Source organism: Lissotriton vulgaris, chromosome 2_1 (assembly GCF_964263255.1).
Source record: "Lissotriton vulgaris chromosome 2_1, aLisVul1.2, whole genome shotgun sequence".
NCBI lineage: Eukaryota > Metazoa > Chordata > Amphibia > Caudata > Salamandridae > Lissotriton > Lissotriton vulgaris.
The window spans coordinates 477,667,717-477,681,047 of NC_141687.1; positions in this window are offsets into that span (position 1 = coordinate 477,667,717).

Consider the following 13,331-nt stretch of genomic DNA (forward strand, 5'->3'; position numbering starts at 1 on the left):
GTGGCATACCTACCCGTTCCAACAAACTCTGGGAGTTGCAGTCCACAACTGATGCAACTGAGGTATCTGGGTAGAGCGTGTTCCCTCCAAAGGGAAAGATGCAGGTCATTGAAAAACGAGGGTGTGGAAGCAACCTGATCACAACGGCATCCGAAGAAGGCCATGGAGACCGAAATGCATTATGCCTAATTCAGTCCGAATAAAGAAGCTTCCTGCTGTAAACCCCCTGTGTGGTCTCTGCTTCTCGAAAGGGAGGAGGTGTACGGTGATAATTACGCAGCGACCAGTGCCGCGCTACAGATATCCCGTTCTGCAAGTAGGCCGAGTCGAAACTGGATCCGCAGCTGCTGCTGCTCACTACTTTCCAAGGTATTGGATAAGACTCTGCACACCTCACAAGGCAATGTATGTAAGGGCAGCTGCAAGCAGTTCGTGACTTCACGAAGAGACGGGACACATTGTTTTTCCTGCCCCTGCCCAGCCGACATTTGAACTTTGGGGTTAGAATGTTTTGGGGACTCGAGGAAGCCTTCGGAGTGAAAACCTATCAGGACTGTACCACTTGGCCACATCACGGTTTTCCCTGCATCACGCCAGCACATACAGGTATTACATCTTCAACCTGTGGAATACCTACCCGTTCCAACGAATTCTGGGAGTTGCAGTCCACAACTGATGCAACTGAGGTATCTGGGTGGAGCGTGTTCCCTCCAATGGGAAAGATGCAGGTCATTGAAAAACGAGGGTGTGGAAGCAACCTGATCACAACGGCATCCGAAGAAGGCCATGGAGGCCGAAATGCATTATGCCTAATTCAGTCCGAATAAAGAAGCTTCCTGTTGTAAACCCCCTGTGTGGTCTCTGCTTCTCGAAAGGGAGGAGGTGTACTGTGATAAATACGCGGCGACCAGTGCCGCGTTACAGAGATCCCGTTCTGCAAGTAGGCCGAGTCGAAACTGGATCTGCAGCTGCTGCTGCCCACTACTTTCCAAGGTATTGGATAAGACTCGGCACACCTCACAAGGCAATGTATGTAAGGGCAGCTGCAAGCAGTTCGTGACTTCACGAAGAGACGGGACGCATTGTTTTTCCTGCCCCTGCCCAGCCGACATTTGAACTTTGGGGTTAGAACGTTTTGGGGACTCGAGGAAGCCTTCGGAGTGAAAACCTATCAGGACTGTACCACTTGGCCACATCACGGTTTTCCCTGCATCACGCCAGCACATACAGGTATTACATCTTAATCCTGTGGAATACCTACCCGTTCCAACGAACTCTGGGAGTTGCAGTCCAAAACTGATGCAACTGAGGTATCTGGGTGGAGCGTGTTCCCTCCAATGGGAAAGATGCAGGTCATTGAAAAACGAGGGTGTGGAAGCAACCTGATCACAAGGGCATCCGAAGAAGTCCATGGAGGCCGAAATGCATTATGCCTAATTCAGTCCGAATAAAGAAGCTTCCTCTTGTAATCCCCCTATGTGGTCTCTGCTTCTCGAAAGGGAGGAGGTGTACGGTGATAATTACGTGGCGACCAGTGCCGCGTTATAGAGATCCCGTTCTGTAAGTAGGCCGAGTCGAAACTGGATCCGCAGCTGCTGTTGCTCACTACTTTCCAAGGTATTGGATAAGACTCGGCACACCCCACAAGGCAATGTATGTAAGGGCAGCTGCAAGCAGTTCGTGACTTCACGAAGAGACGGGACGCATTGGTTTTCCAGCCCCTGCCCAGCCGACATTTGAACTTTGGGGTTAGAACGTTTTGGGGACTCGAGGAAGCCTTCGGAGTGAAAACCTATCAGGACTGTACCACTTGGCCACATCACGGTTTTACCTGCATCACGCCAGCACATACAGGTATTACATCTTCAACCTGTGGAATACCTACCCATTCCAACGAACTCTGGGAGTTGCAGTCCACAACTGATGCAACTGAGGTATCTGGGTGGAGCGTGTTCCCTCCAATGGGAAAGATGCAGGTCATTGAAAAACGAGGGTGTGGAAGCAACCTGATCACAACGGCATCCGAAGAAGGCCATGGAGGCCGAAATGCATTATGCCTAATTCAGTCCGAATAAAGAAGCTTCCTGTTGTAAACCCCCTGTGTGGTCTCTGCTTCTCGAAAGGGAGGAGGTGTACTGTGATAAATACGCGGCGACCAGTGCCGCGTTACAGAGATCCCGTTCTGCAAGTAGGCCGAGTCGAAACTGGATCTGCAGCTGCTGCTGCCCACTACTTTCCAAGGTATTGGATAAGACTCGGCACACCTCACAAGGCAATGTATGTAAGGGCAGCTGCAAGCAGTTTGTGACTTCACGAAGAGACGGGACGCATTGTTTTTCCTGCCCCTGCCCAGCCGACATTTGAACTTTGGGGTTAGAACGTTTTGGGGACTCGAGGAAGCCTTCGGAGTGAAAACCTATCAGGACTGTACCACTTGGCCACATCACGGTTTTCCCTGCATCACGCCAGCACATACAGGTATTACATCTTAATCCTGTGGAATACCTACCCGTTCCAACGAACTCTGGGAGTTGCAGTCCAAAACTGATGCAACTGAGGTATCTGGGTGGAGCGTGTTCCCTCCAATGGGAAAGATGCAGGTCATTGAAAAACGAGGGTGTGGAAGCAACCTGATCACAAGGGCATCCGAAGAAGTCCATGGAGGCCGAAATGCATTATGCCTAATTCAGTCCGAATAAAGAAGCTTCCTCTTGTAATCCCCCTGTGTGGTCTCTGCTTCTCGAAAGGGTGGAGGTGTACGGTGATAATTACGCAGCGACCAGTGCCGCGTTATAGAGATCCCGTTCTGTAAGTAGGCCGAGTCGAAACTGGATCCGCAGCTGCTGTTGCTCACTACTTTCCAAGGTATTGGATAAGACTCGGCACACCCCACAAGGCAATGTATGTAAGGGCAGCTGCAAGCAGTTCGTGACTTCACGAAGAGACGGGACGCATTGGTTTTCCAGCCCCTGCCCAGCCGACATTTGAACTTTGGGGTTAGAACGTTTTGGGGACTCGAGGAAGCCTTCGGAGTGAAAACCTATCAGGACTGTACCACTTGGCCACATCACGGTTTTCCCTGCATCACGCCAGCACATACAGGTATTACATCTTCAACCTGTGGAATACCTACCCATTCCAACGAACTCTGGGAGTTGCAGTCCACAACTGATGCAACTGAGGTATCTGGGTGGAGCGTGTTCCCTCCAATGGGAAAGATGCAGGTCATTGAAAAACGAGGGTGTGGAAGCAACCTGATCACAACGGCATCCGAAGAAGGCCATGGAGGCCGAAATGCATTATGCCTAATTCAGTCCGAATAAAGAAGCTTCCTGTTGTAAACCCCCTGTGTGGTCTCTGCTTCTCGAAAGGGAGGAGGTGTACGGTGATAATTACGCAGCGACCAGTGCTGCGTTACAGAGATCCCGTTCTGCAAGTAGGCCGAGTCGAAACTGGATCCGCAGCTGCTGCTGCTCACTACTTTCCAAGGTATTGGATAAGACTCTGCACACCTCACAAGGCAATGTATGTAAGGGCAGCTGCAAGCAGTTCGTGACTTCACGAAGAGACGGGACACATTGTTTTTCCTGCCCCTGCCCAGCCGACATTTGAACTTTGGGGTTAGAATGTTTTGGGGACTCGAGGAAGCCTTCGGAGTGAAAACCTATCAGGACTGTACCACTTGGCCACATCACGGTTTTCCCTGCATCACGCCAGCACATACAGGTATTACATCTTCAACCTGTGGAATACCTACCCGTTCCAACGAATTCTGGGAGTTGCAGTCCACAACTGATGCAACTGAGGTATCTGGGTGGAGCGTGTTCCCTCCAATGGGAAAGATGCAGGTCATTGAAAAACGAGGGTGTGGAAGCAACCTGATCACAACGGCATCCGAAGAAGGCCATGGAGGCCGAAATGCATTATGCCTAATTCAGTCCGAATAAAGACGCTTCCTGTTGTAAACCCCCTGTGTGGTCTCTGCTTCTCGAAAGGGAGGAGGTGTACTGTGATAAATACGCGGCGACCAGTGCCGCGTTACAGAGATCCCGTTCTGCAAGTAGGCCGAGTCGAAACTGGATCTGCAGCTGCTGCTGCCCACTACTTTCCAAGGTATTGGATAAGACTCGGCACACCTCACAAGGCAATGTATGTAAGGGCAGCTGCAAGCAGTTCGTGACTTCACGAAGAGACGGGACGCATTGTTTTTCCTGCCCCTGCCCAGCCGACATTTGAACTTTGGGGTTAGAACGTTTTGGGGACTCGAGGAAGCCTTCGGAGTGAAAACCTATCAGGACTGTACCACTTGGCCACATCACGGTTTTCCCTGCATCACGCCAGCACATACAGGTATTACATCTTAATCCTGTGGAATACCTACCCGTTCCAACAAACTCTGGGAGTTGCAGTCCAAAACTGATGCAACTGAGGTATCTGGGTGGAGCGTGTTCCCTCCAATGGGAAAGATGCAGGTCATTGAAAAACGAGGGTGTGGAAGCAACCTGATCACAAGGGCATCCGAAGAAGTCCATGGAGGCCGAAATGCATTATGCCTAATTCAGTCCGAATAAAGAAGCTTCCTCTTGTAATCCCCCTATGTGGTCTCTGCTTCTCGAAAGGGAGGAGGTGTACGGTGATAATTACGTGGCGACCAGTGCCGCGTTATAGAGATCCCGTTCTGTAAGTAGGCCGAGTCGAAACTGGATCCGCAGCTGCTGTTGCTCACTACTTTCCAAGGTATTGGATAAGACTCGGCACACCCCACAAGGCAATGTATGTAAGGGCAGCTGCAAGCAGTTCGTGACTTCACGAAGAGACGGGACGCATTGGTTTTCCAGCCCCTGCCCAGCCGACATTTGAACTTTGGGGTTAGAACGTTTTGGGGACTCGAGGAAGCCTTCGGAGTGAAAACCTATCAGGACTGTACCACTTGGCCACATCACGGTTTTCCCTGCATCACGCCAGCACATACAGGTATTACATCTTCAACCTGTGGAATACCTACCCATTCCAACGAACTCTGGGAGTTGCAGTCCACAACTGATGCAACTGAGGTATCTGGGTGGAGCGTGTTCCCTCCAATGGGAAAGATGCAGGTCATTGAAAAACGAGGGTGTGGAAGCAACCTGATCACAAGGGCATCCGAAGAAGTCCATGGAGGCCGAAATGCATTATGCCTAATTCAGTCCGAATAAAGAAGCTTCCTCTTGTAATCCCCCTGTGTGGTCTCTGCTTCTCGAAAGGGTGGAGGTGTACGGTGATAATTACGCAGCGACCAGTGCCGCGTTATAGAGATCCCGTTCTGTAAGTAGGCCGAGTCGAAACTGGATCCGCAGCTGCTGTTGCTCACTACTTTCCAAGGTATTGGATAAGACTCGGCACACCCCACAAGGCAATGTATGTAAGGGCAGCTGCAAGCAGTTCGTGACTTCACGAAGAGACGGGACGCATTGGTTTTCCAGCCCCTGCCCAGCCGACATTTGAACTTTGGGGTTAGAACGTTTTGGGGACTCGAGGAAGCCTTCGGAGTGAAAACCTATCAGGACTGTACCACTTGGCCACATCACGGTTTTCCCTGCATCACGCCAGCACATACAGGTATTACATCTTCAACCTGTGGAATACCTACCCATTCCAACGAACTCTGGGAGTTGCAGTCCACAACTGATGCAACTGAGGTATCTGGGTGGAGCGTGTTCCCTCCAATGGGAAAGATGCAGGTCATTGAAAAACGAGGGTGTGGAAGCAACCTGATCACAACGGCATCCGAAGAAGGCCATGGAGGCCGAAATGCATTATGCCTAATTCAGTCCGAATAAAGAAGCTTCCTGTTGTAAACCCCCTGTGTGGTCTCTGCTTCTCGAAAGGGAGGAGGTGTATGGTGATAATTACGCGGCGTCCCGTGCCGCGTTACAGAGATCCCGTTCTGCAAGTAGGCCGAGTCGAAACTGGATCCACAGCTGCTGCTGCTCACTACTTTCCAAGGTATTGGATAAGACTCGGCACACCTCACAAGGCAATGTATGTAAGGGCAGCTGCAAGCATTTCGTGACTTCACGAAGAGACGGGACGCATTGTTTTTCCTGCCCCTGCCCAGCCGACATTTGAACTTTGGGGTTAGAACGTTTTGGGGACTCGAGGAAGCCTTCGGAGTGAAAACCTATCAGGACTGTACCACTTGGCCACATCACGGTTTTCCCTGCATCACGCCAGCACATACAGGAATTACATCTTCAACCTGTGGAATACCTACCCGTTCCAACGAACTCTGGGAGTTGCAGTCCACAACTGATGCAACTGAGATATCTGGGTGGAGCGTGTTCCCTCCAATGGGAAAGATGCAGGTCATTGAAAAACGAGGGTGTGGAAGCAACCTGATCACAACGGCATCCGAAGAAGGCCATGGAGGCCGAAATGCATTATGCCTAATTCATTCCGAATAAAGAAGCTTCCTGTTGTAAACCCCCTGTGTGGTCTCTGCTTCTCGAAAGGGAGGAGGTGTACGGTGATAATTACGCAGCGACCAGTGCTGCGTTACAGAGATCCCGTTCTGCAAGTAGGCCGAGTCGAAACTGGATCCGCAGCTGCTGCTGCTCACTACTTTCCAAGGTATTGGATAAGACTCTGCACACCTCAAAAGGCAATGTATGTAAGGGCAGCTGCAAGCAGTTCGTGACTTCACGAAGAGACGGGACGCATTGTTTTTCCTGCCCCTGCCCAGCCGACATTTGAACTTTGGGGTTAGAACATTTTAGGGACTCGAGGAAGCCTTCCGAGTGAAAACCTATCAGGACTGTACCATTTGGCCACATCACAGTTTTCCCTGCATCACGCCAGCACATACATGTATTACATCTTCAAGCTGTGGAATACCTACCCGTTCCAACAAACTCTGGGAGTTGCAGTCCACAACTGATGCAACTGAGGTATCTGGGTGGAGCGTGTTCCCTCAATGGTAAAGATGCAGGTCATTGAAAAACGAGGGTGTGGAAGCAACCTGATCACAACGGCATCCGAAGAAGGCCATGGAGGCCGAAATGCATTATGCCTAATTCAGTCCGAATAAAGAAGCTTCCTGTTGTGAACCCCCTGTGTGGTCTCTGCTTCTCGAAAGGGAGGAGGTGTACGGTGATAATTACGCGGCGACCAGTGCCGCGTTACAGAGATCCCGTTCTGCAAGTAGGCCGAGTCGAAACTGGACCTGCAGCTGCTGCTGCTCACTACTTTCCAAGGTATTGGATAAGACTCTGCACACCTCACACGGCAATGTATGTAAGGGCAGCTGCAAGCAGTTCGTGACTTCACGAAAAGACGGGACGCATTGTTTTTCCTGCCCCTGCCCAGCCGACATTTGAACTTTGGGGTTAGAACGTTTTAGGGACTCGAGGAAGCCTTCGGAGTGAAAACCTATCAGGACTGTACCATTTGGCCACATCACGGTTTTCCCTGCATCACGCCAGCATATACAGGTATTACATCTTCAACCTGTGGAATACCTACCCGTTCCAACGAACTCTGGGAGTTGCAGTCCACAACTGATGCAACTGAGATATCTGGGTGGAGCGTGTTCCCTCCAATGGGAAAGATGCAGGTCATTGAAAAACGAGGGTATGGAAGCAACCTGATCACAACGGCACCTAAAGAAGGCCATGGAGGCCGAAATGCATTATGCCGAATTCAGCCCGAATAAAGAAGCTTCCCGTTGTAAACCCCCTGTGTGGTCTCTGCTTCTCGAAAGGGAGGAGGTGTACGGTGATAATTACTCGGCGACCAGTGCCGCGTTACAGAGATCCCGTTCTGCAAGTAGGCCGAGTTGAAACTGGATCCGCAGCTGCTGCTGCTCACTACTTTCCAAGGTATTGGATAAGACTCGGCACACCTCACAAGGCAATGTATGTAAGGGCAGCTGCAAGCAGTTCATGACTTCACGAAGAGACGGGACGCATTGTTTTTCCTGCCCCTGCCCAGCCGACATTTGAACTTTGGGGTTAGAACATTTTGGGGACTCGAGGAAGCCTTCGGAGTGAAAACCTCTCAGGACTGTACCACTTGGCCACATCACGGTTTTCCCTGCAACACGCCAGCACATACAGGTATTACATCTTCAACCTGTGGAATACCTACCCGTCCCAACGAACTCTGGGAGTTGCAGTCGACAACTGATGCAACTGAGGTATCTGGGTGGAGTGTGTTCCCTCCAATGGGAAAGATGCAGGTCATTGAAAAACGAGGGGGTGGAAGCAACCTGATCACAACGGCATCCGAAGAAGGCCATGGAGGCCGAAATGCATTATGCCTAATTCAGTCCGAATAAAGAAGCTTCCCGTTGTAAACCCCCTGTGTGGTCAATGCTTCTCGAAAGGGAGGAGGTGTACGGTGATAATTACGCGGCGACCAGTGCCGCGTTACAGAGATCCCGTTCTGCAAGTAGGCCGAGTCGAAACTGGATCCGCAGCTGCTGCTGCTCACTACTTTCCAAGGTATTGGATAAGACTCGGCACACCTCAAAAGGCAATGTATGTAAGGGCAGCTGCAAGCAGTTTGTGACTTCACGAAGAGACGGGACGCATTGTTTTTCCTGCCCCTGCCCAGCCGACATTTGAACTTTGGGGTTAGAACGTTTTGGGGACTCGAGGAAGCCTTCGGAGTGAAAACCTATCAGGACTGTACCACTTGGCCACATCACGGTTTTCCCTGCATCACGCCAGCACATACAGGTATTACATCTTAATCCTGTGGAATACCTACCCGTTCCAACGAACTCTGGGAGTTGCAGTCCAAAACTGATGCAACTGAGGTATCTGGGTGGAGCGTGTTCCCTCCAATGGGAAAGATGCAGGTCATTGAAAAACGAGGGTGTGGAAGCAACTTGATCACAAGGGCATCCGAAGAAGTCCATGGAGGCCGAAATGCATTATGCCTAATTCAGTCCGAATAAAGAAGCTTCCTCTTGTAATCCCCCTGTGTGGTCTCTGCTTCTCGAAAGGGTGGAGGTGTACGGTGATAATTACGCAGCGACCAGTGCCGCGTTATAGAGATCCCGTTCTGTAAGTAGGCCGAGTCGAAACTGGATCCGCAGCTGCTGTTGCTCACTACTTTCCAAGGTATTGGATAAGACTCGGCACACCCCACAAGGCAATGTATGTAAGGGCAGCTGCAAGCAGTTCGTGACTTCACGAAGAGACAGGACGCATTGGTTTTCCAGCCCCTGCCCAGCCGACATTTGAACTTTGGGGTTAGAACGTTTTGGGGACTCGAGGAAGCCTTCGGAGTGAAAACCTATCAGGACTGTACCACTTGGCCACATCACGGTTTTCCCTGCATCACGCCAGCACATACAGGTATTACATCTTCAACCTGTGGAATACCTACCCATTCCAACGAACTCTGGGAGTTGCAGTCCAAAACTGATGCAACTGAGGTATCTGGGTGGAGCGTGTTCCCTCCAATGGGAAAGATGCAGGTCATTGAAAAACGAGGGTGTGGAAGCAACCTGATCACAACGGCATCCGAAGAAGGCCATGGAGGCCGAAATGCATTATGCCTAATTCAGTCCGAATAAAGAAGCTTCCTGTTGTAAACCCCCTGTGTGGTCTCTGCTTCTCGAAAGGGAGGAGGTGTATGGTGATAATTACGCGGCGCCCCGTGCCGCGTTACAGAGATCCCGTTCTGCAAGTAGGCCGAGTCGAAACTGGATCCACAGCTGCTGCTGCTCACTACTTTCCAAGGTATTGGATAAGACTCGGCACACCTCACAAGGCAATGTATGTAAGGGCAGCTGCAAGCATTTCGTGACTTCACGAAGAGACGGGACGCATTGTTTTTCCTGCCCCTGCCCAGCCGACATTTGAACTTTGGGGTTAGAACGTTTTGGGGACTCGAGGAAGCCTTCGGAGTGAAAACCTATCAGGACTGTACCACTTGGCCACATCACGGTTTTCCCTGCATCACGCCAGCACATACAGGTATTACATCTTCAACCTGTGGAATACCTACCCGTTCCAACGAACTCTGGGAGTTGCAGTCCACAACTGATGCAACTGAGATATCTGGGTGGAGCGTGTTCCCTCCAATGGGAAAGATGCAGGTCATTGAAAAACGAGGGTGTGGAAGCAACCTGATCACAACGGCATCCGAAGAAGGCCATGGAGGCCGAAATGCATTATGCCTAATTCATTCCGAATAAAGAAGCTTCCTGTTGTAAACCCCCTGTGTGGTCTCTGCTTCTCGAAAGGGAGGAGGTGTACGGTGATAATTACGCAGCGACCAGTGCTGCGTTACAGAGATCCCGTTCTGCAAGTAGGCCGAGTCGAAACTGGATCCGCAGCTGCTGCTGCTCACTACTTTCCAAGGTATTGGATAAGACTCTGCACACCTCAAAAGGGAATGTATGTAAGGGCAGCTGCAAGCAGTTCGTGACTTCACGAAGAGACGGGACGCATTGTATTTCCTGCCCCTGCCCAGCCGACATTTGAACTTTGGGGTTAGAACATTTTAGGGACTCGAGGAAGCCTTCCGAGTGAAAACCTATCAGGACTGTACCAATTGGCCACATCACAGTTTTCCCTGCATCACGCCAGCACATACATGTATTACATCTTCAAGCTGTGGAATACCTACCCGTTCCAACAAACTCTGGGAGTTGCAGTCCACAACTGATGCAACTGAGGTATCTGGGTGGAGCGTGTTCCCTCAATGGTAAAGATGCAGGTCATTGAAAAACGAGGGTGTGGAAGCAACCTGATCACAACGGCATCCGAAGAAGGCCATGGAGGCCGAAATGCATTATGCCTAATTCAGTCCGAATAAAGAAGCTTCCTGTTGTGAACCCCCTGTGTGGTCTCTGCTTCTCGAAAGGGAGGAGGTGTACGGTGATAATTACGCGGCGACCAGTGCCGCGTTACAGAGATCCCGTTCTGCAAGTAGGCCGAGTCGAAACTGGACCTGCAGCTGCTGCTGCTCACTACTTTCCAAGGTATTGGATAAGACTCTGCACACCTCACACGGCAATGTATGTAAGGGCAGCTGCAAGCAGTTCGTGACTTCACGAAAAGACGGGACGCATTGTTTTTCCTGCCCCTGCCCAGCCGACATTTGAACTTTGGGGTTAGAACGTTTTAGGGACTCGAGGAAGCCTTCGGAGTGAAAACCTATCAGGACTGTACCATTTGGCCACATCACGGTTTTCCCTGCATCACGCCAGCATATACAGGTATTACATCTTCAACCTGTGGAATACCTACCCGTTCCAACGAACTCTGGGAGTTGCAGTCCACAACTGATGCAACTGAGATATCTGGGTGGAGCGTGTTCCCTCCAATGGGAAAGATGCAGGTCATTGAAAAACGAGGGTATGGAAGCAACCTGATCACAACGGCACCTAAAGAAGGCCATGGAGGCCGAAATGCATTATGCCGAATTCAGCCCGAATAAAGAAGCTTCCTGTTGTGAACCCCCTGTGTGGTCTCTGCTTCTCGAAAGGGAGGAGGTGTACGGTGATAATTACTCGGCGACCAGTGCCGCGTTACAGAGATCCCGTTCTGCAAGTAGGCCGAGTTGAAACTGGATCCGCAGCTGCTGCTGCTCACTACTTTCCAAGGTATTGGATAAGACTCGGCACACCTCACAAGGCAATGTATGTAAGGGCAGCTGCAAGCAGTTCATGACTTCACGAAGAGACGGGACGCATTGTTTTTCCTGCCCCTGCCCAGCCGACATTTGAACTTTGGGGTTAGAACATTTTGGGGACTCGAGGAAGCCTTCGGAGTGAAAACCTCTCAGGACTGTACCACTTGGCCACATCACGGTTTTCCCTGCAACACGCCAGCACATACAGGTATTACATCTTCAACCTGTGGAATACCTACCCGTCCCAACGAACTCTGGGAGTTGCAGTCGACAACTGATGCAACTGAGGTATCTGGGTGGAGTGTGTTCCCTCCAATGGGAAAGATGCAGGTCATTGAAAAACAAGGGGGTGGAAGCAACCTGATCACAACGGCATCCGAAGAAGGCCATGGAGGCCGAAATGCATTATGCCTAATTCAGTCCGAATAAAGAAGCTTCCCGTTGTAAACCCCCTGTGTGGTCAATGCTTCTCGAAAGGGAGGAGGTGTACGGTGATAATTACGCGGCGACCAGTGCCGCGTTACAGAGATCCCGTTCTGCAAGTAGGCCGAGTCGAAACTGGATCCGCAGCTGCTGCTGCTCACTACTTTCCAAGGTATTGGATAAGACTCGGCACACCTCAAAAGGCAATGTATGTAAGGGCAGCTGCAAGCAGTTCGTGACTTCACGAAGAGACGGGACGCATTGTTTTTCCTGCCCCTGCCCAGCCGACATTTGAACTTTGGGGTTAGAACGTTTTGGGGACTCGAGGAAGCCTTCGGAGTGAAAACCTATCAGGACTGTTCCACTTGGCCACATCACGGTTTTCCCTGCATCACGCCAGCACATACAGCTATTACATCTTCAACCTGTGGAATACCTACCCGTTCCAACAAACTCTGGGAGTTGCAGTCCACAACTGATGCAACTGAGGTATCTGGGTGGAGCGTGTTCCCGCCAATGGGAAAGATGCAGGTCATTGAAAAACGAGGGTGTGGAAGCAACCTGATCACAACGGCATCCGAAGAAGGCCATGGAGGCCGAAATGCATTATGCCTAATTCAGTCCGAATAAAGAAGCTTCCTGTTGTAAACCCCCTGTGTGGTCTCTGCTTCTCGAAAGGGAGGAGGTGTACGGCGATAATTACGCGGCGACCAGTGCCGCGTTACAGAGATCCCGTTCTGCAAGTAGGCCGAGTCGAAACTGGATCCGCAGCTGCTGCTGCTCACTACTTTCCAAGGTATTGGATAAGACTCGGCACACCTCACAAGGCAATGTATGTAAGGGCAGCTGCAAGCAGTTCGTGACTTCATGAAGAGACGGGACGCATTGTTTTTCCTGCCCCTGCCCAGCCGACATTTGAACTTTGGGGTTAGAACATTTTAGGGACTCGAGGAAGCCTTCCGAGTGAAAACCTATCAGGACTGTACCATTTGGCCACATCACAGTTTTTCCTGCATCACGCCAGCACATACATGTATTACATCTTCAACCTGTGGAATACCTACCCGTTCCAACAAACTCTGGGAGTTGCAGTCCACAACTGATGCAACTGAGGTATCTGGGTGGAGCGTGTTCCCTCAATGGTAAAGATGCAGGTCATTGAAAAACGAGGGTGTGGAAGCAACCTGATCACAACGGCATCCGAAGAAGGCCATGGAGGCCGAAATGCATTATGCCTAATTCAGTCCGAATAAAGAAGCTTCCTGTTGTGAACCCCCTGT